The following is a 20,282-nucleotide window of genomic DNA, read 5'->3' on the forward strand; positions in this document are numbered from 1 at the left end:
AGAGAGAGGGGGACAATAACCAAAACCTCTCTGAGAACAAAAAGAAATAAAGTACTCAAAGTGAGCACTGAGCTAAAATAGTTACAGGCTGATGAATATAGCAACCATGCAGCGAAAACCACGTTTGCATGAAATCTGTCAAGCACATCAGAATTCAGCTAATACGGAAATTCGGTAAACCTTGCAGATTGTGAACAAAGGCAGCTGAAGCACAAGGAGGGCAAGAGTCCCACCAATAATGCCCCTCATGATCCACCCCATAGTTAGCTAAGCAGTCAGCCACTTGATTCCCTTCTCGATAAATATGTGAAAAACGAATCTGCATAGAGGAGAGAATTGTACAACAATTGACGCAATCAACACTTAGACGCCAAGGGACTGAGCAATTTCTATTGGCAAGAAAGTGAATTGCTATCGCTGAATCACACTCAATCCAGAGAGAAGTCCATCCTTTTCCTGATGCTATTAAAACGGCATGAATAATGGCTTGAAGCTCTGGTTCAAGGGCAGTAGCAATACCCATGGAACCAGCAAAACAACCAATACAATTGCCCAAGTGATCACGAAAAATACCTCCAAAGCCCGCGAGGCCTGGCGTCCCACGAGCAGCACCATCTGTATTAACTTTTAACTGAAAAGCACAAGGAGCATGCCAATTAACCTCACGAATTTGATGTGTTCTTGAGGCTCTACTACTGATTCCAAGAGCACTACAAATACAAAGCTCATCTACTGAGTTATGCATAATTCCAAAACCCCAAGAATCAACCTCTCGAATTGCTGCTTGATAGAGTGAATCAAGTAAGCAGCAGTTAAGCGACGCTTATGAAAACGAATAGAATTTCTAGCGTCCCAAAGAGAGTAAAAGCCAGCTCCCATCATTCCCCACCAAAGCAATTGCAATTGAGTACCAAAACCATGTTGCAGTGGGTAAGAGAAGAAAGTGTATATATCCAGGAAATGAGTATTAACTTTAAACCAAGATAAAATTGTGGACCAGATCTGCATAGAGAAAGAGCACTAAAAAAAAAAGATGGTGGGCCGTCTCAGCAGATGCGTGACAGAGAGAGCACATAGAAGCAAAAGAAAAGTCTCGCTGAAGTAAGAGATCATCTGTTAAAAGCTTAAGTTTATAATTTACACAAGAGGTTGGTAGTCAAAGCAATTTAATCCATGAGATATACAATGATAAAAGATCAAGATAAACAATTTCTGTAATGTTGAAGTGGTATCAACAACTATGCCTCGACTCCAAGTACGCCCTTTGTTTCTAACTCGGGAACCAGAACTAGAACCGCTACTCTGCCCACTGCTAACTGAGGATCCAGAACCAGATGTGGAAGTAGCTCCAAATTAAACTGAACCAAGAGTTGATCAACAAGGAACGAATGACTAACATGCATTTGTAAGAGAATGGTCCTCAAGCTGAAACTTGGCCTGCCACTGAAGTTCAGTCAGTTCTCACAGCGTTCCCGTTGAACTCGATCGCCCTAAGAGATAGATCTATACGTCCAATTGTCACTAAAAATTCCTTAACGACTGAAGAAGAAAATTGTAAAAGCTTTGTAGTCTCGAAGTTCTATATCATTTGTTTTTGGTCACACATTCAAAGATTTTACAGGCTATTTCGATCAGTTTTAAGATAAGTCAATTTTGCGACGATACCTTAACAAATTTTTGCTACAACTGTGTACACTAGAATAGGTGCCCGCGCGTTGCTGCGGGTGTTCAAACAAAATCTGCAAGTTTGGACGGCTGCAGATTTATGTTTGCAACTAACATTACCATTAATGTGAATGTTCTGATAATGTGCAAATATACAATACAACTGTTGTTGACATAGCTTGTCAAAAATATATTGTTCTATTTCTAGGCTAACCTAGCTACATTTGATCTGTTTGCTGAAAAGAGGTGTTGATGTTCGTCACTACATGTCAGCGGAGGTTCTTCAAAATGGTGCTTCCTCCAGTTATATTTATAGCAAAAGTGACAGCAGTTGTTGAAGACTTGTTAGCCTAGCCAAAAAGGTGCTAATTAGTTGTGGAGGTTGTTCAAAAAGGTATTTCCTCCATCTATATTTACATGAAAATTGCAAACTGGGTTTAATTTGAAATTCTTAGTTGCCGGGGAAGATTTTGGCTAACATGCTTCAATCCAGTAGCTGGAGAATTCAAAAGGGGTATCTAATCTCAAAGGATACTGTAAAGACAAATACAAAACAATGAGCCTGAAATTCAATTGGTCAAAACACAGATTGAAGTTATGTCCTAATTGAATCTCAGGCTCATTCTAGTGTAGCTGTCCTTACAGTAATCTTGGAGATTACACGCCCCTTTTGATTTCTCCAGCCACAGGATTGAAGCATGTTACCCAAAATTTTGACCACAACAAATAACTTCAAATCATACTCTACAGATTTTAAACAAACACAACTGATGTTCATTATTTTGGCTACAAATGCATATTCAATTATAAATACTATAAACGAAGATGAAAAATTGAAGAGGAAAGAAACAAAATAATGACCAGACCATATCACTGGCAGACCACTTCATCTTTTTGCTTCTCTCGCAAATCACTTCATCTTTTTGGTTGTCATTCATCTGCTGCTCAAAATAATTGCCTACATATCCAGAAGAAGAAATAATCAGCACAGATTATCTTCCCAACTTCTGTACAGCTTTTGCCAATCTAGCCCCCATAAAATCACCACAACCTACTCAATATTAATGGGTGTTATGCAAAAGACCAAACCAAACAATAGAAACTAAATGCATGGAAAGAAACTATAAACAAATCACATTAAGAATTATATGAAGAGAGTTGAAGAGTTCAAATGATGGGTAAATTGAAACATGGTTATATGAGAAAGCAAAGAATTGTTGGCTTTTAAGTGGCGGATATGAAGAAAAAATTGTAGAAATGGTGTTAAAAATATGGTCAAACATATGAAGCAAATTTCATGTCATTGACACGTGCTCATTCTAATATTAATCTCACCTTTCTTCATGAATTGCTCACTCATTTTCAGCTGCAAGCCTGTATCATTAACAGCAGGAGCGTCATTCTCCAATAGCTGCAATTCAATTTGTCTGACATCATGTTCAAGCTTGCTCTCTTGGAAACCGATTCCAAATGCTTCTTCCTCTCTTCTAACAGCTTCTGCAACGCCTTAGCATGCTTCTCATGCTGTTAAATGGAATTTTCGAGTTAATCCAGATACTATCCTCTTTCCAATTGTTCCTCTAGCTGCCTCTAGGTTTGTGATTTTCGCTCTTCTGCTGACTTCTCTGTTGCATTGACTGACTTCTCCCTTACTTCCATAACTTTCCCCAGTAAGGCAAAATGATCTTTGCCTTTGCTTGCTCTTTATATGCTGTGTTACTGTTAAGGTCAGAAGCTGCAAAATCACCATGATCAAATTTTTAAAATACTTGACAATGAGTCTCAGAATAACAACTATAGAACTATCCATAATCCATAACATGCAACCTGGATGTATCAAAATCAAACTAAGCAATCCATAATCCATCAGGTTTCAATAGCATCTAACTCCATCACATTAAAACCTTTGCAGGCATACGCGATGCATTTTAATTTGGAGAAACTTCAATTTAATAGTAATGTCCAGTGCTTACCTATTTCATCTCCTTTCCCAGTTTCCTGATTACTGTAAAATAATAGTAATTCCAGATCTTCCTTCTTGCTGTACCCAAATTTTCCTGCAAAACAGTAAAAGGATTACACATCTCAGATGAACCAATCTTTCAACAATCAAATCATATCGATTATCTTATCAAGATTTGTTCACATGTCTTTAAAATTGATTTGCAGATTGTGAACAAACTCATTCAATAATTGTACATACCACTTATATTACATACCGCCAAGCATAATCAACGACCTCATAGGTGGGCCCCACGACATGGCTAGCCCCGCCTATGGCATGCATCCGGTAGACCGACACCCGAGCTACGTTGCCATGGTGGAGGTCGACCGGTATCTAGTCAGGAGGCCACCCTCCCATGCTCTCCAAGAGGCTTCAAGAGAAGCAATATATGTATTATTGTCCCACATCGAGGATATGTAAATAGAGTGGGACTTCCCTTAGCTATAAAGGGAAGTCCTCCCCTTCTTAGAGAGGATGGATCCATGATCCCTACACTTGTATCACTACAAAGGTCACTTGGCCTCACTCATAGTAAACTATCTAAGTGGACGTAGCCTTGCCTCAAGTGCAAGGTGAACCACTATACATGCGTTGTTATCTCTCTCTCTCTCTCTCCCCATCATGATCCACACACACTTCCCGTTCCGTATTCTTCAGTAGAAACATTGGCGCTAGAAGGAGGGTACCTATATTTGGGTATGAACCTCCGACCTTGAGCAGGAGTCACGTACGGGTACCGCCCATCAGCTTGTCAAGCAACTCTCGCCCATGCATGCATCACGCATAGTGACCTCTCTTTGGTCAACATACCGTCCGGTATCCACTACACATCCCGACAGCTCCCAACATTCTTATATCACGTCAACTTCTCCTCATAGTACCGCCCGATATCCAACTCATCCCGGCAGTCAACCTAGCAGCTCATCCCGGCAGCACCTTTGCTTGGTACCGGCAGCTTCAAATCCAGCTTTGCTTATCTGTATATGGAGCATCTACTTTGGACACCCACCGAGTCTAGTCCCGCTGCAACCACTCAAGCGAGTGATCTACCCTGCACGTCCAGTTCCCGTTCAGCAACTCAACGCACTTCTCTGTGTCATAGTCCCGGATCCACATGGCAAGGTCTGAGTCGACCAACTCTAATGATTTCCGGTAACTTATTCGCCCACCCTGCAAACTTGTGGATCTGGTCGAGCCCAGCTACACCTACAAACTCTCCGAAACTGTCATCATAATTACGGCCTATCACCCACTCCAGGACTCCCGCCTGATAGCTTCGCTCCCCAGCACTAACCATTTTACGGAGACACCAGGACGGTCACTGAGCATCCATTCCGGTATCCCGAAGCATCGATACTATTTTTCTCCGAGCACACCTACGCATCTGTCAGCATACCCGGCACTTCTACAAGTCGCATACCGCCCGGGATGCTTGTATCGGAGGCTCGTAAACCAAGGGTCAATCGGGAAAGTCCCAGCTCAGCAGCAACTGCATCACGGCATCACTTTCACCTCTCGGTGATCATCACAGCACCTCCTGCCAAGGCACTGAGTCAGCTCTATATAGTTTGCTCGACTCGTCAGCTCTATATCAACAATCCGGGACTTGGCTCAAGCGACGCCTGCATCTTCGATCCCGGTACGAAGAAATTTTCGTTCAAACCCGCTGAGTCCCAGATCCGACTTGGGTCTCCTCCGGTACCATACTATAGTAACCCGTCCGGCATCCTATTCTTGGGAAACTAAACTTTGAAACTGATCCCATCCCTGACACATCCCGGTGGCATCATGTATAAGCTGGAGTCCCGGAGGCCAACTTTGTTCAACGATTCGAGCAACAACAAAAAAAAACACACTCTGGGCACCTAGGAATCCCGGATCATCTCCGGTACCCTCCCTGGCAGAAGCTTCGCTTCCCGGTAGCAGCTTCGCTCCCCAGCACTTCATTTCTTGGCAATGCATCTGCCTCCCGGCACTTGGAGCTTCACCTCCCGGTATCCATAAAGGCCCGCCATCATCGAGTCAAACACTGAGCATCTCCCACAAAGCCCCGGCAACAGACCATGTCATGATTGGGAGCCCCGGTACCCTAAACTCCTGGATTGTCACCACCGACCTCGATCTCTTGCACCCGGTAACCAACAGCCTACCCCGGTACCCGCTCACCAGCATCTCTGCTTCCGGGACCTTCACCCAAACTCGTTGGATTCACAAGAACCGGCTATGCAGACTTATGATCAACATCGACAGCTCCTCAAATCCACCTGCAAACCTGAACACTTCTCGATGACCCAACTCGGTAACTTGAGCAGCCTCACCGGCACCGTCGAACATAACCCATGACCTCTGCTTAGTCGACGAAGCGTGCCTCTTGCCGGTACCCCTGCCTCTATCGGTACCTTGCCATGTCAACTATCATCGGTACCAGCTACCGAACCCGGAGCTAAATTCCGGCACCCGCTGGCCTCCTTCAGCAACCCATGCTCTCTCAAGCAGTAGAGACGCTCCGGGATTCAAAAAAAAAAAAAAAAAAATCTGTTGGACACCCAGACAATTGCTCTAGGCACCCGAGAAGCAGCATGATCACACCAACCCGGAGATCATGGGATACCGGAGATCACCCAAGCAGTTTTTCGACCTGGCACGCCTACTCTGATACAAGAGCCACCGGGAACCCATCGATCTACTCAGCCCGGCATCTTACTCCTCCGGGTACTCTACTTGGAGCGTGGCCAGAATCCCAGAACTGTGCATTGTTCCCGGCAGTATACCTCTACCATGCAAAGCTAAGTCTTCGCACTCTTACCATTTCTCAAAGTTATCGGTACCCATATGCCTGTTTGCTGCTCTTTCTGCAATTTCTGCATGCTCTGTACGCATCGATCTACGTCTTCAAATATCATGTATCGGTGTTCAAATATAGCTGCCATAGGTATCTTATCTCATCAAAAAAAAAAAAAATTTCTAGACCACCACGTGGTGCACATGCACAAGCTTAAGGGCTGCTATAACATGCATGTCAAGTCTAAGTTATTATATGTTGTCAGATTAGTTGGAACAAATATATGTTAATTCATACAAACCAACTATCTCAACTTTGCACATGCATACTACTATTATGTTTCTATTTTACATACATAACTACACATAATACGTGCCATACACCCATTTTTTCCCTTTACCCATGACATTTAAAGTGTGAATACACGCAAAATGTGACTACACTACTTATGTTTGCATATTACGAGCATTACGTGTTCACAATACACAAGCAAATTATATTTAGTCAATCTAAATTATATAAACAAACTGCTAATCACCTATTTATTTTTGGTGAGGTACAATCATCCCAACCGGGCACCCCCTTGTACAAATGAGGCCAAGTAAACTATTGGTACTCGCTAGCCGACATAGAGTCTTACATATAAGCAACTCCAATACGATAAGTTCTCGTTTACACTTTTAAATTTGAGCTAATCAAATGCTTTACATGCTTCAATAGCAATTACTATAATCAAGGCATGTCTACAAAATGCATTAATTTTCGATATCATATCTATTGTGCCTATTTATTTAATGTCAAACGTTAATTTAATTGCAATCCAATTAAATTGCTACATATACACATATGGCACTAAATTAGTGTCAAATACGGCACTTAAAATCCACCTCCCGAGCGAGGTACCCTCAAGGGGTAAGTCAAGGTCAAATGCTTGTGTAAATCTCCTCCTATCATGCGAGGCTAATATCGTCATTCTACCCGGGCCTACGCCACCGGGTACCGGAAGCCAAAGCCACTGAACACCCCATCAACGTTACGATGCTCAAAGTCATAAATCTACCCGGGGCCACGCCACCGGGTAAAGGAGGCCTACTGGCCCTCATTCAACCCCATTGGGTTAAGGAGGCTCAAACCCTCATCAATCCCACCAGGATCACAGACTCACTCACCTCATCGGGTACATGAGGCCTCGGGCCTATCTACTCCACTAGGTATACGAGCCAGCCCGACCCTCATCGGGTACTGGAGGCCCAATGCCAGACACCCTCATCGGGTACCGGAGGCCCAAGGCCATAATACCCTATCGGGTACGAGACACCTAGCTCTCAATTAAATCCTCTACTCGAGCGAGGTATCCCAACGGGATCACTAAAGGGTAGCTCCCTTACAAAAGCCAAGGTCCAGTCCCTTGCATCCAAATCCTTGCCCCGGGCGAGGTACCATCAAGCCCTCATCCTACCCTTCCGGGTATCAGAGGCATCAAGCCCTCATGCTACCCTATCGGGTACGAGAGGCATCAAGTCCTCAATCTACCCTATCGGGTACTAGAGGCATCAAGCCCTCATGCTACCCTATCAGGTACGCGAGGCATCAAGCCCTCATCCTACCCTATCGGGTACTAGAGGCATCAAGCCCTCATGCTACCCTATCGGGTACGAGAGGCATCAAGCCCTCATCTTACCCTATCGGGTACTAGAGGCATCAAGCCCTCATGCTACCCTATCGGGTACGAGAGGCATCAAGCCCTCATCCTACCCTATCGGGTACTAGAGGCATCAGGTCCTCATCCTACCCTATCGGGTACTAGAGGCATCAAGCCCTCATATTACCCTATCGGGTACTAGAGGCATCAAGCCCTCATGCTACCCTATCGGGTACGAGAGGCATCAAGCCCTCATCCTACCCTTCCGGGTATCAGAGGCATCAAGCCCTCATATTACCCTATCGGGTACTAGAGGCATCAAGCCCTCATGCTACCCTATCGGGTACGAGAGGCATCAAGCCCTCATCCTACCCTATCGGGTACTAGAGGCATCAAGCCCTCATGCTACCCTATCGGGTACGAGAGGCATCAAGCCCTCATCCTACCCTTCCGGGTATCAGAGGCATCAAGCCCTCATGCTACCCTATCGGGTACTAGAGGCATCAAGTCCTCAATCTACCCTTCCGGGTATCAGAGGCTCTGGTCCTCAATCTACCCTTCCGGGTATCAGAGGCTCTGGTCCTCAATCTACCCTTCCGGGTATCAGAGGCTCTGGTCCTCATTCTACCCTTCCGGGTACCAGAGGCATCAAGTCCTCAATCTACCCTTCCGGGTATCAGAGGCTCAAGTCCTCATTTACCCTTCCGGGTATCAGAGACCCAAATCCTCATTCTACTCCATCGGGAACCATAGACTCAAGCCCTCAGAAAACCCCACTTGGTACCGAATGCGGGGTAAGCCAAGGTTCAGTCCCTTGCTTTTGAGTCATCTCACCTCCCGAGCATTCTCTATACTAGGGGGACTTATTCATACCACTTATCACAAGTGGAGGTAGTACCCGACCAGGACTATCATTGAGCTTCACGCTCATACTTTCGTGTTATGGTCTATTAATGGAAATATTGAAATTTTTCACCTATTGTTGATCTCAACAATTAAATTTCTTTTACATCCCATTAATAAGACCATAGGACAAAACTCACACCCGCTCAACATGAGCGAGCTCATCTCTTACATTCCCGTTACACATGAGCCAAACAATCGGGTTATGGCTTATATGTTCGGGTTACGTAAGTTAGAGATCCTTCCTCTAACCTATACTTGGGGGACTATCATGGCCACGCTATAGTCTCACTAGTATGAACAATAATTACTACAATATCGGAGCTCTATGCTCAACGTCACGGGCATCCTCGAGCGTAACCTAAGTACTAACTACGTGACTTGTGGGACTCGGCGAGTAACTACACTCCCGGTCCTAACACATATGTATCACGTGCATACAACATTACATATCATTATGTGTCATCGTGTTCATCACACATCTTTGCATCATATGCACTTCGTTATACTATCATAACACATACATTTTCGACTTATACGTCGTATGTCAAACATTACATAATAGATGCATACACACATTGCGTAACATGCATCTCACATAAACATTAATGCACCTCGATGCATTTGACTCAAATGTCACTTCGATTGCCCTAGCACAATCAATATGCTTTGTGTGCACTCATCTTATTTGCAGGTACTAGCTTGATGAGGGCCCCTGGGCACCAACATACCCGTAGAGTCCCTTCTTACTTACGGAGTTGGGGGACTAGTATGGGTATAGCGTTCAACAAGGTCATCACTCATACTTGGCGGCATCATATTTAAACTCCCCAACCAAGAAGTGCCTCTTACTCGGGGACTTGGGGGACTTGTACATACCACTTATATTACATACCGCCAAGCATAATCAACGACCTCATAGGTGGGCCCCACGACATGGCTAGCCCCGCCTATGGCATGCATCCGGTAGACCGACACCCGAGCTACGTTGCCATGGTGGAGGTCGGCCGGTATCTAGTCAGGAGGCCACCCTCCCATGCTCTCCAAGAGGCTTCAAGAGAAGCAATATATGTATTATTGTCCCACATCGAGGATATGTAAATAGAGTGGGACTTCCCTTAGCTATAAAGGGAAGTCCTCCCCTTCTTAGAGAGGATGGATCCATGATCCCTATACTTGTATCACTACAAAGGTCACTTGGCCTCACTCATAGTAAACTATCTAAGTGGACGTAGCCTTGCCTCAAGTGCAAGGTGAACCACTATACATGCGTTGTTATCTCTCTCTCTCTCTCTCTCCCCATCATGATCCACACACACTTCCCGTTCCGTATTCTTCAGTAGAAACAATAATAATTAACATCACACTTTAAATTTTATTAGCAACATCATTTAAACATTTGTACCTCAATTCAAAATACTTGCAAATTTTGATAGCTCGCTGTTACTGATATCTGCAAAACAAAAGAAGACCACTCATTACAACTACTAATACTTTCTTTGTATGAGAGTTCTAATGATGTGTAAAATCCGGCCAAATATGGTTGAAGTCTTTTTGAAATGAAGGCCAACTCTCCTCTCACCTATCAATTTTAGTTAAGTTCAAAGGGTTAAGCAAATTGCATTCCAATCAAATGGAAGAACATCATAAACTAACCACTCCCAGATACAAACAAAAACCTAATACAGTTTACCACCAATCACTTGCCTCAATCTCGGGAAAAAACCCTTATCAAAAAATTTCTAAAAATTTAAAGTTGAGCATAATTTCAAAAATTGCTTATCAAAAATTCCCTTCCACTTACCTTGATTTACAGATTCAACCTTCTCCTTCTCTTCAGACCTTGCAGACCAATTTCTTACAACAGTAGCATGTGAAACCTGCATACAAAATCAATCACAGTTTAACATTAAATAGGAACAATTTACAATTACAATAAACAAAATTGAGACAGGAGAATTAAGAAACACTGAACGTAAAAGCAATCTATGTCTGCAAGCATGAACAATAACTGTGGAACTAACTGGCTTTTGTTTTTCTCACTAATCAAACAGAGTTTCTTGTATTTTGAGGAGTGTTCATGTTTGAAATGTTTTAATTGGCTGCAGAGAGATTATGCCCCTCTGTTCTCTTGAAACTGTAGCATTGATTATGTTTTCTGGGTTGTGGTTCCCACTGGAATTTGATGTTGCTCATTTATCTAATAGTCTGCTCAAGCATTTTTCTGATGTTTTGTATACCACCCATTTCTACTTGCACTGTAACCTGTAACAGCTTTCTACAATTTGATCACAAAATCTGATCATATGCCTTGTATTTGATTCGAACTTGGCACAAAGCAGTCTTGACTTTTCACTTACGGTTTAGAGACCCTCATGGGCTCATAGCAAACCTTTGAACTCAAGAAACTTTTTCAAATCTAATCCTTTGTTTGCATCCACTTCTTGGAGGGTCATATATGTTGCTTAAGCTATTTCATTCATGAAGTTCATAGGCCTGAGTTTGCCGGTCCTTTTACTTTGGTTGATATGTTCCCTTCTTAATGAGGATTTTGCAGTACCTAATTTGCTTTTCGATCTGTTCTCTGTAACCAAAGTTGAATTTGTACCATAACTCTCTTCAAGCAAAGTAAATATAAACAACTAACAAACAAGTAGAAAAGAATACTTTGATTTAGGGTTTTCAATAATAATTCTATTCATCCCACAAAGGGGTATATATACAAGGACAAGAGGAGTAGTCTAACCCTAATAGGAAACAATCATTCCTATAATTACATGATAACCTAAATAAATAAGAATCATAATTACATAAGATTTACAGCTATTCTACACTCCCCCTCAAGTTGGTGCATAGATATCTATCATGCCCAACTTGTCAACTGAGCTGTCGAATATCTTCCTGGACATCCTTTAGTAAGAACATCAGCTAACTGCTCTTCTGAGTTTACAAATGGAAAACGAATAACCTTTCTGTCAAGATTTTCTTTAATAAAATGACGGTCAACCTCCACATGCTTTGTCCTATCATGCTGAACTGGATTATGTGCAATCTCAATTGCAGCTTTATTATCACAATGCAAATCCATAGGTTGTTTAAGCTTGTAACCTAGATCTTTCAGGACATTACGAATCCATAACATTTCACAGACTCCATGTGCCATACCTCGAAATTCTGCTTCTGCACTTGATCTGGCCACAACTTTCTGTTTCTTGCTACGCCAAGTGACAAGGTTCCCTCCTACAAAAGTGAAGTACCCAGATGTAGAACGCCTGTCAGTTTTATCACCAGCCCAATCTGCATCTGTGTATCCCACAACTTCCAATTCATCCTTTTTCTCAAACAGTAATCCTTTACCTGGCGCCATCTTCAAATACCTCAAAATCCGAAAAAACTGCATCCATATGCTCTTCACTAGGACAATGCATAAACTGACTGACAACACTCACAGCATAAGCAATATCAGGTCTAGTATGTGAAAGATAAATCAACCTTCCTACAAGACGTTGATACCTTCCTTTATCAGTTGGAACTTGATCAGGATAAATGGCAAGTCTGTGATTCATCTCCATGGGTGTCTCAATTGGACTGCAGTCCAGCATCCCCGTTTCAGCAAGTAAGTCAAGAACATACTTCCTCTGTGACAGTGAAATTCCCTTCTTAGACCTCGCAACTTCAATACCCAGAAAATACTTCAGTTGCCCCAGATCCTTCATTTCAAACTCCTTTGACAGATACTTTTGCAACTCATTCATCTCTTTTGGATCATCCCCTGTAACAATCATGTCATCAACATACACAATAAGAGCTGTAATCTTACCATTCTTGCGCTTGATAAACAAGGTATGGTCAGAATTGCTCTGTTTGTATCCAAAGGCTCTCATGGACTTTGAAAATCTCCCAAACCAGGCTCTTGGAGGTTGCTTTAGGCCATACAACGATTTCCTCAACTTACACACCTTGCCAACTTCACTTGGGTAATTCTTAACACCAGGAGGCACATCCATGTACACTTCTTCCTCTAAATTCCCATTAAGGAACGCATTCTTCACATCAAACTGGTGTAAGGGCCAATCTTTGTTTGCTGCAAGTGAGATTAGAATCCGGACTGTATTAATCTTTGCCACAGGTGCAAAAGTCTCCTCATAATCAATCCCATAGCGTTGTGTATATCCTTTGGCAACCAACCTCGCCTTGTATCTATTAATAGTTCCATCTGCATTAAGCTTCACAGTAAATACCCAACGACATCCTACAGTCTTCTTTCCAGCCGGCATAGATACTAGCTCCCATGTTGCATTCTTTTGAAGAGCTTCCAATTCTTCATTCATCGCCTTTGTCCATTTTGGATCCATCAATGCATCCTGCACGTTACTAGGAATAGATACAGTAGATAATTGATCAACAACAAGTGCATGTGACCCAGAAATCCTATGGTTAGACATAAAATTAGCTATAGGGTATTTAGCTTTGGCTTTGATATATGGTTCATATTGTTTCTTAGGAATTCCCTTGGTAACCCTTTGTGATTTCCTAGGTTCGACACTTTCTAACCCAAAAGACTCATTAAAGTTTAGGGGTACCTGAGGTGGATCATTCTGAGTGGAATCTTCGGTTGGTGATGTAGAAGGGGGGATATCTTGTGTGTGAGCTTCAGATACATCTTGATTTTGATTCAAACTATCCAGAAAAGTCGTCTCTTCTATCTCGGAATTCACAACGCTCTGTTCGGCAGTTGCATTCTCTGTTTCGGAAGTCACAACACTCTGTTCGGCAGTTGCATTCTCTATTCCAGAATTTCTACCTTCAAATTGTTCCTCCAAATTTTCCAAGTCTTCAAAGACATCAAAGTCAATAATAGAACAAGAATTCCCTTCACAACCTTTCTCCCCCTGAAGGGAAGACTGAGAAGCTCCCCCTGAGTAATATGGCTCAGATTCACGGAATGAGACATCAAGAGATATATGTATTGTATTAGTGAGTGGATCATAACATCTGTAGCCCTTCTGAAACTTGGCATAACCCACAAACATACACTTCGTTGCACGGGGATCAAGTTTGCTCCGGTGTGGCTTTGGTATATGAACATAAGCAGTGCACCCAAACACTCGGGGTTCCAAATTAGGCATAGAGGGGATGGTCAAGAGTGTATGAAGCTGTTGATGAGGATTCTGAAACTCAATTACCCGGGAAGGAGTACGATTGATGAGGTATGCGGCTGACTTCACTGCTTCTCCCCAATAAGACCGAGGTACATTCATGCCAAACAATGAAGCCCGAACAACTTCCATCAACTGCCTGTTCTTCCGTTCTGCCAAACCATTCTGTTGAGGAGTATAAGAGTTGGAGGTTTGATGACGAATCCCCTGTGACCTGCAAAATTCAATCATATGGCCATTCACAAACTCTCCACCATTGTCAGATTGAAACACTCGGATGGATTGTTGATACTGAGTGGTCACCATTATGTGAAATTCGGTAAACAACCCAAATACTTCACTCTTATTCTTCAGTAATGACACCCACGTCATGCGAGTACAATCATCAATAAATGTGACATAATATCGAGCTCCAGAAAGAGAAGGAATCTTTGCAGGACCCCAGACATCAGAATGAATTTTCATAAAAGGAACAGGACTTTTATTAAGACTTGGTGAATATGAAATACGGTGGCTCTTGGCCAGTTCACAAATGTCACAATGGAAATCCAAATCACTGACAACCGAAAACAAATGAGGTTGCAGCTTCTTAAGATAACTAAAAGATAGATGACCTAAACGGCGATGCCATAACCATACTGCTTCCTTTGCATTCTCTACCCCATTAATCTGATTAGCTTGCCCCAAAAGATGCTTCTAGTTTTCTCCAGTCTCTGTCAGATCCAGGTAGTATAATTTTCCCCTTCTAACACCATAACCAAGAATCCGCCGAGTCAGAATGTCCTGAAACACACAGAAAGATGGATAGAAGGTCACAATACATGCAAGTGCTAAAATAATCTGACCAACAGATAGGAGATTATAAGCTAGTGAGGGAACAACAAGGACAGATTCAAGGGTTAAGGTATCAGATACAACAATAGAACCTTCTCCGGTGACCGGAGTTGGAGTACCATCAGCAGTAGAGACAATATTTTGAGAGGAACGCCTAAGGTTTTTCACAAGACTAGGGTCATTGGTCATATGATCAGATGCACCTGTATCAATTATCCATGTATTATTCAAAGTAGCCTTACCCTTCATACCTGACTGCGCTACATTAGCGGAGGCATTGTCGAGATGCTCTTCCTCTGTAGTAGCAATAGCCGCCTTGCCCGTATTCTTTCGCGGTTTCCTGGTGAAGTCCCACCAATCAGGGTAGCCAATCACTTCATAGCACCGCTCCTTGGTATGACCTACTTCCCCACAGACAACACATTTTTTGTTTGCGTATGGGTTTGGTTTGTCATGAGGACGGCGTGGAGAAGGACCTGAGAAGCCTGGAGGAGGACCTAGTCGGCGTTGAACGGCCATAACAGAAGATTCGGTAGGTACCAAACGCCCCATAGCTTGTTTCTCTGATTGCACCTTGCGAATGTAAGCATAGCTCTGCTCCAAGGAGAATTTAGGCTCCTTGCGTAGGATTTCTCCACGCACCTGATCATACTCTGGGTCAATTCCACTCAAAAACAAGTGAACACGCATCCGGGACATTGCTGAAGTTTCTTGAACGACAGCTGCAACATTATCATGTTGAGAGGCCACCCTTTGATCAATCTCCTGGAACATTGCCACTAACTCATTGTAGTAGGTCGGAATGGGCCTTCCATTCTGCTTTGCTTCAAAACACTTTTTATTCAACTCAAAGATTCGGGTTTCATCAGAATCATCATAAAAGGTTTTCTCTACAGCTTCCCAAATATCTTTCGCAGTAGGAAGACGAATATACCGGTTCATGAGAGAGAATTCCATGGAGTCAATTAGCCAACTTTTCACCTTTTCATTGTCTGTGGCCCAAGCTTCATACTCTGCAGAATTCATGGCGGGTTCAGCCTTTACTCCGGTCAGATAACCAACCTTCCCTCGTGCTCCAATGCGCATTCGCATAAGAGGAGCCCATATGGTGTAGTTGGATTCATTCAAGACAACACTTGTGGGGAAAGCAGAATTGTCTTGTTGGGTGGTGTAGTGGTGATGGATGATCGGTGAGGCTGACACCATTGTCTTCTCGGGATTTGACTGTTCGCCTTCAATTGCAGGTCCGGCCATGGAGGAATTTGGGTTTTTTTTTTTTTCAGGTTTGGTTTTTCTAGGGTTTCAAAAAATTCAGGGATGACTTGATTTTAATGGTGGTGGTACGCAGCGGTTTGTGGTGTGCTTTGGGATTCAGGATTCAGGATTCAGGATTCAAAGGATTGAACCTGCTCTGATACCAAGTAGAAAAGAATACTTTGATTTAGGGTTTTCAATAATAATTCTATTCATCCCACAAAGGGGTATATATACAAGGACAAGAGGAGTAGTCTAACCCTAATAGGAAACAATCATTCCTATAATTACATGATAACCTAAATAAATAAGAATCATAATTACATAAGATTTACAGCTATTCTACAAAACATAGATACAACTTATGAACAACTGAGTCAAACAGTTTAAACTTAAAAAACAAAGACTGAATAATCAATTAAATTCCAATCAATCAATTAAACCAGAACAAAACTGAACAATCAATGGTTTTTTTGTTTTCGCATTAAGATTTATGTTATGATAAAATTCACACAATTCACCTTGCTAATCCTCCCAAACACAGGTATAAAATTCCCCCAAATTTACATGTAAACTTGCTCCTTGACACTTTTTTTTAAATCCCAAGCTCTCTCTTTGCTCTTCAGTCCTCACCGTAGAGACCCTTTACTAATACTCAATCTGCTAAGAACAAAATCATGCTTTCCCCAATACCCACTTGCTCTCCTGCGACTGTTTCCTTAACCTTCACTTAACTCATCAGTTTCAATTGTACTACCCCCAGTATTTGTTCATACCCTTGAATTCAATCCAAAATTCCTTCTCTGTACTCTTAACGTGTTTTCCACACATACCCATGACACCATTCATCCCAAAATAGATACAAACACAGAAAACCCAAAAACCCAATTCATAACACCATATCAACCATCTCCAAACCGGGGGGGGGGGGGGGGGGGGGGGGGGGGAAACAGCAATAGATAGCTCACCTTAAAGAACTTCTGATAACCAGCTTTGAAGTCGAGCCTCCCTTGATGAAGCACCACTAAGAAACAGCCTCACTAATCACATACACCCAACCCTCTGACAAACCCAATTTCACAACCATAAACTCCTGTATCACCGAAAGCTCAAATCAATCACATGCAAACAACAAACAAATCCTAAATCGAAGGAAAACAAACATGATGAGGACATGCAGAACCTATTCTCTTCCTCTTTCTGTTTCAGTAATGAGTCATGACAATTGCAAATGGATGGACCCCTGCAAATACAGACAATGAAAATCATGAAATTAATCCAAATCATTTTCTCCCATTCATAGCAAATCAATTGCATACTAAACCAAACAATAAAAGCTCAACCAAACGGTGATGTAAGAAGGGAAAGACTAAGCTAAAATGGGTCACGATTTGTTCAAATTGTTCAGGAATTGAGACCAATTGAAAAAAAGAAACCACAGAATCTTAAAAAAAAATTGGATCTTGGGACCGTTGAAAATTTAAAACCCAGACTACCAAACAAAGCCAAATCGCATACACTAATCTAATCAAAAATCACAAAACATATCCATGAAATCAAGGAAGCCACCGTATAACCGAAGAACATCCAAATCCTACCAAGAAAAGAAACCCAACTCTTCTCTTACTTTTGCTGAAAAGAAATCCACAAAATCCAAACCCAGGTTAGAACGCAGCCTCCAGTTCTCTCTCTCTCGCTCTCTCTTTCTCTCGCGCTATTTCTCTCTCAAACTGAAGCTCTCTATCTATCTACCTTTCGGTGGAGTGAGGTATCATAGACACGATAGCATCACCCAGGTGTCAAAGCAAGAGAAACACACTGTGAAGCAAAGAACAGAGACACGAAAGCTTTGAAACGATAAACAGGTGTCGGGCAAGAGAGATGAAGCAGGGACAACATCGTCTTTTCAGCTACGACCGGCTCTGCTGCAGCCGGTACTGTTCATAAGCCGATGAACAGTTAACTGAGAATTAGAAGTTTATAAATTGTAGATATTGGGGTGATCTTCCTATGAATTTATTACCAGCGTATGATTAAATTATGAACACACTAATTGGAAACCCATCTACCCATAAAGACTTTCCTTTCTTTCAAATTTTGGGGGTATATTTCTGTTCCTCTCCCAGCTGGTCTATTTCCTTCATATTATAGCTCCAGACCTAACTATCCAATTACAACTACAATCCATTTTCCCAAAAAAAAAAAAAAAAAAAATTACAACCACTATCCCATATATATTCAACCAAGAAGACCAAAAATGGTCTTAACAAAATGACATATATGGATTGAAAATTTGGTTCATGCTGTTCCGTACATTACTTGCTCACTCACCTACCACAAAAAAATTCCATTCCCTTTGATTGGTTCACATTGCATGATGGAGTAAAGGTACTGTAGTTGGAAAGAGGGAGCTAACATAGGCATATATACCTAGGGTTTACAGTTGAGGTTTGACATGATCAAGGGGTTGAAGAACATGATGAGAAAAGTCCCGCTTTGAGGTTTGACATGACGAAGGGGTTGAAGAACATGATAAGAAAAGTCCCACCAACTAATTAGGTTTAAGTTCATGTCACATTCTCACCCTAATTGCCATGAAATTAATCCATGATGATCCCCTCAGATATATATCTCTCGTGAAAAGGACATATATATATAGTATATACGGTCTGTGTTGGTAAACTACATTAGCCAGAAAATAATAATAAACATATAGAATTTTCGAAGATGTAGGTATAATGTTGAGACTCCTTTGTATACCCTAATAACTTTTGTGCGACTTCTTGTTTACCAGCTTAATTAAAATATATAGATAAATACATTCAAATTGAAAAGATGACAAAGCTAGTGAACGCTGCCATCACAAGATTACTAAACAATCGTGTAGATTTCTAAGTCACCAAGACTTTGTGAGACTCTGTTCATCATGCATGCGTGTATAATATCCCGATGAAAGCTCCAAGCCAATTGAGCAATGCCATGCATATATATACTACGTAACACAAGAATCGATCAGTAGCTCATACTGGGAATTACTTTCACTAATTGTCCAAGTCAAATTTGCTTCTTTTCGAGTGAAAATTAACAAAATGTCATATGCATAATCCCAACGGCACCTACAAATCAACAAGGAAATGGTCATCTACAGAGACCCAGTTGCCCAGTAATTGTTATTTCAATGAAAGTGCATGTTCGTAAGGCAGAAAAAAGACGAGAGAAAAGGAAATTTAAACTAATAGCTTCCTATATGTTGTTAAAAGGGGGTAAACTTGATGTGGCCTATAGCAGAGTGAATTTTAGCTTAAATAGGTTGTTTTTCGATATCACATTGTTTCTAGCTATTTTTATCAGCTGGCGTACGTGATAATGTGATATAGAGATCTGATTGACTTGCAATTAAACTGTTAGTTTGACAAGGATAGTCTATTTCTTTTCTTTCTTTTTTTTTTTTTTTTTTTTTTTGAAAAGAGGATAGTCTATTTCTTAACCGTTTAAGTACCTCAAGCAATTGCAATACAGTTACTAGCTAACATTTTATCTGATTTTGTTTACAAGATTTTATGTGCAGAATCTTCTATCCTGGCTCCGAAAATGCTCTGCCTGTCTATTTGTTTGTCGCTCAAGTTTCAACATTCAAATTTGGAGCTCTAATTTAAGTAGCTAAGAAATGGACTCATAATCTATGTCAAACTAATGGTTTTAATGACTTAATAATACCCCTCAATGACGCAGGCGATGAGATAAACCAATTTGCTAACCAACTCAGATAGTTGAATGACTTGATCACATCTTAAATTCTTAATGACGACAAGTTTTAGATCTGCTAAACCGACTTTTGGACCCAAGAAATCAGCGGTCAGTAAAATAGAAATAAAGCCTAGCTGAATGCCTGAATGACACTGTAAGTTACCATTCTAACTTTTTTCTCTGAATTAGTACTACAAATATTAGGGGAAGGTGAAGGTGGACCTAAATAAAAACAAACCAGTCTCTTTTGCCTTATTTTAACAGCCCCAACATTCTTCTTCGGTTGGGGTT

At 41.7% G+C, this 20,282-nt stretch overlaps 1 long non-coding RNA gene across 3 annotated transcripts; it reads right to left on the reverse strand.

Moving 5' to 3' along the window:
- Positions 1-1,822: 1,822 nt before the first annotated feature.
- LOC133740120 (uncharacterized) lies at positions 1,823-18,026 on the reverse strand. 3 transcript variants are annotated; one of them, XR_009861030.1, is made up of 9 exons: positions 17,872-18,026; positions 17,428-17,487; positions 17,213-17,337; positions 10,802-10,877; positions 10,403-10,450; positions 3,639-3,722; positions 3,001-3,400; positions 2,532-2,623; positions 1,825-2,015 (listed from the first exon to the last, which is right to left on the reverse strand). It is a non-coding gene; the product is annotated as an uncharacterized LOC133740120 (long non-coding RNA). The 3 variants fall into 3 exon arrangements; XR_009861019.1 differs by having other exon boundaries at positions 1,823-2,623; XR_009861020.1 differs by having other exon boundaries at positions 1,823-2,623; positions 17,843-18,026.
- Between the last annotated feature and the right edge of the window lie 2,256 nt (positions 18,027-20,282).

The sequence above is a fragment of the Rosa rugosa genome, chromosome 1 (assembly GCF_958449725.1).
Source record: "Rosa rugosa chromosome 1, drRosRugo1.1, whole genome shotgun sequence".
In the NCBI taxonomy this organism is placed as follows: domain Eukaryota; kingdom Viridiplantae; phylum Streptophyta; class Magnoliopsida; order Rosales; family Rosaceae; genus Rosa; species Rosa rugosa.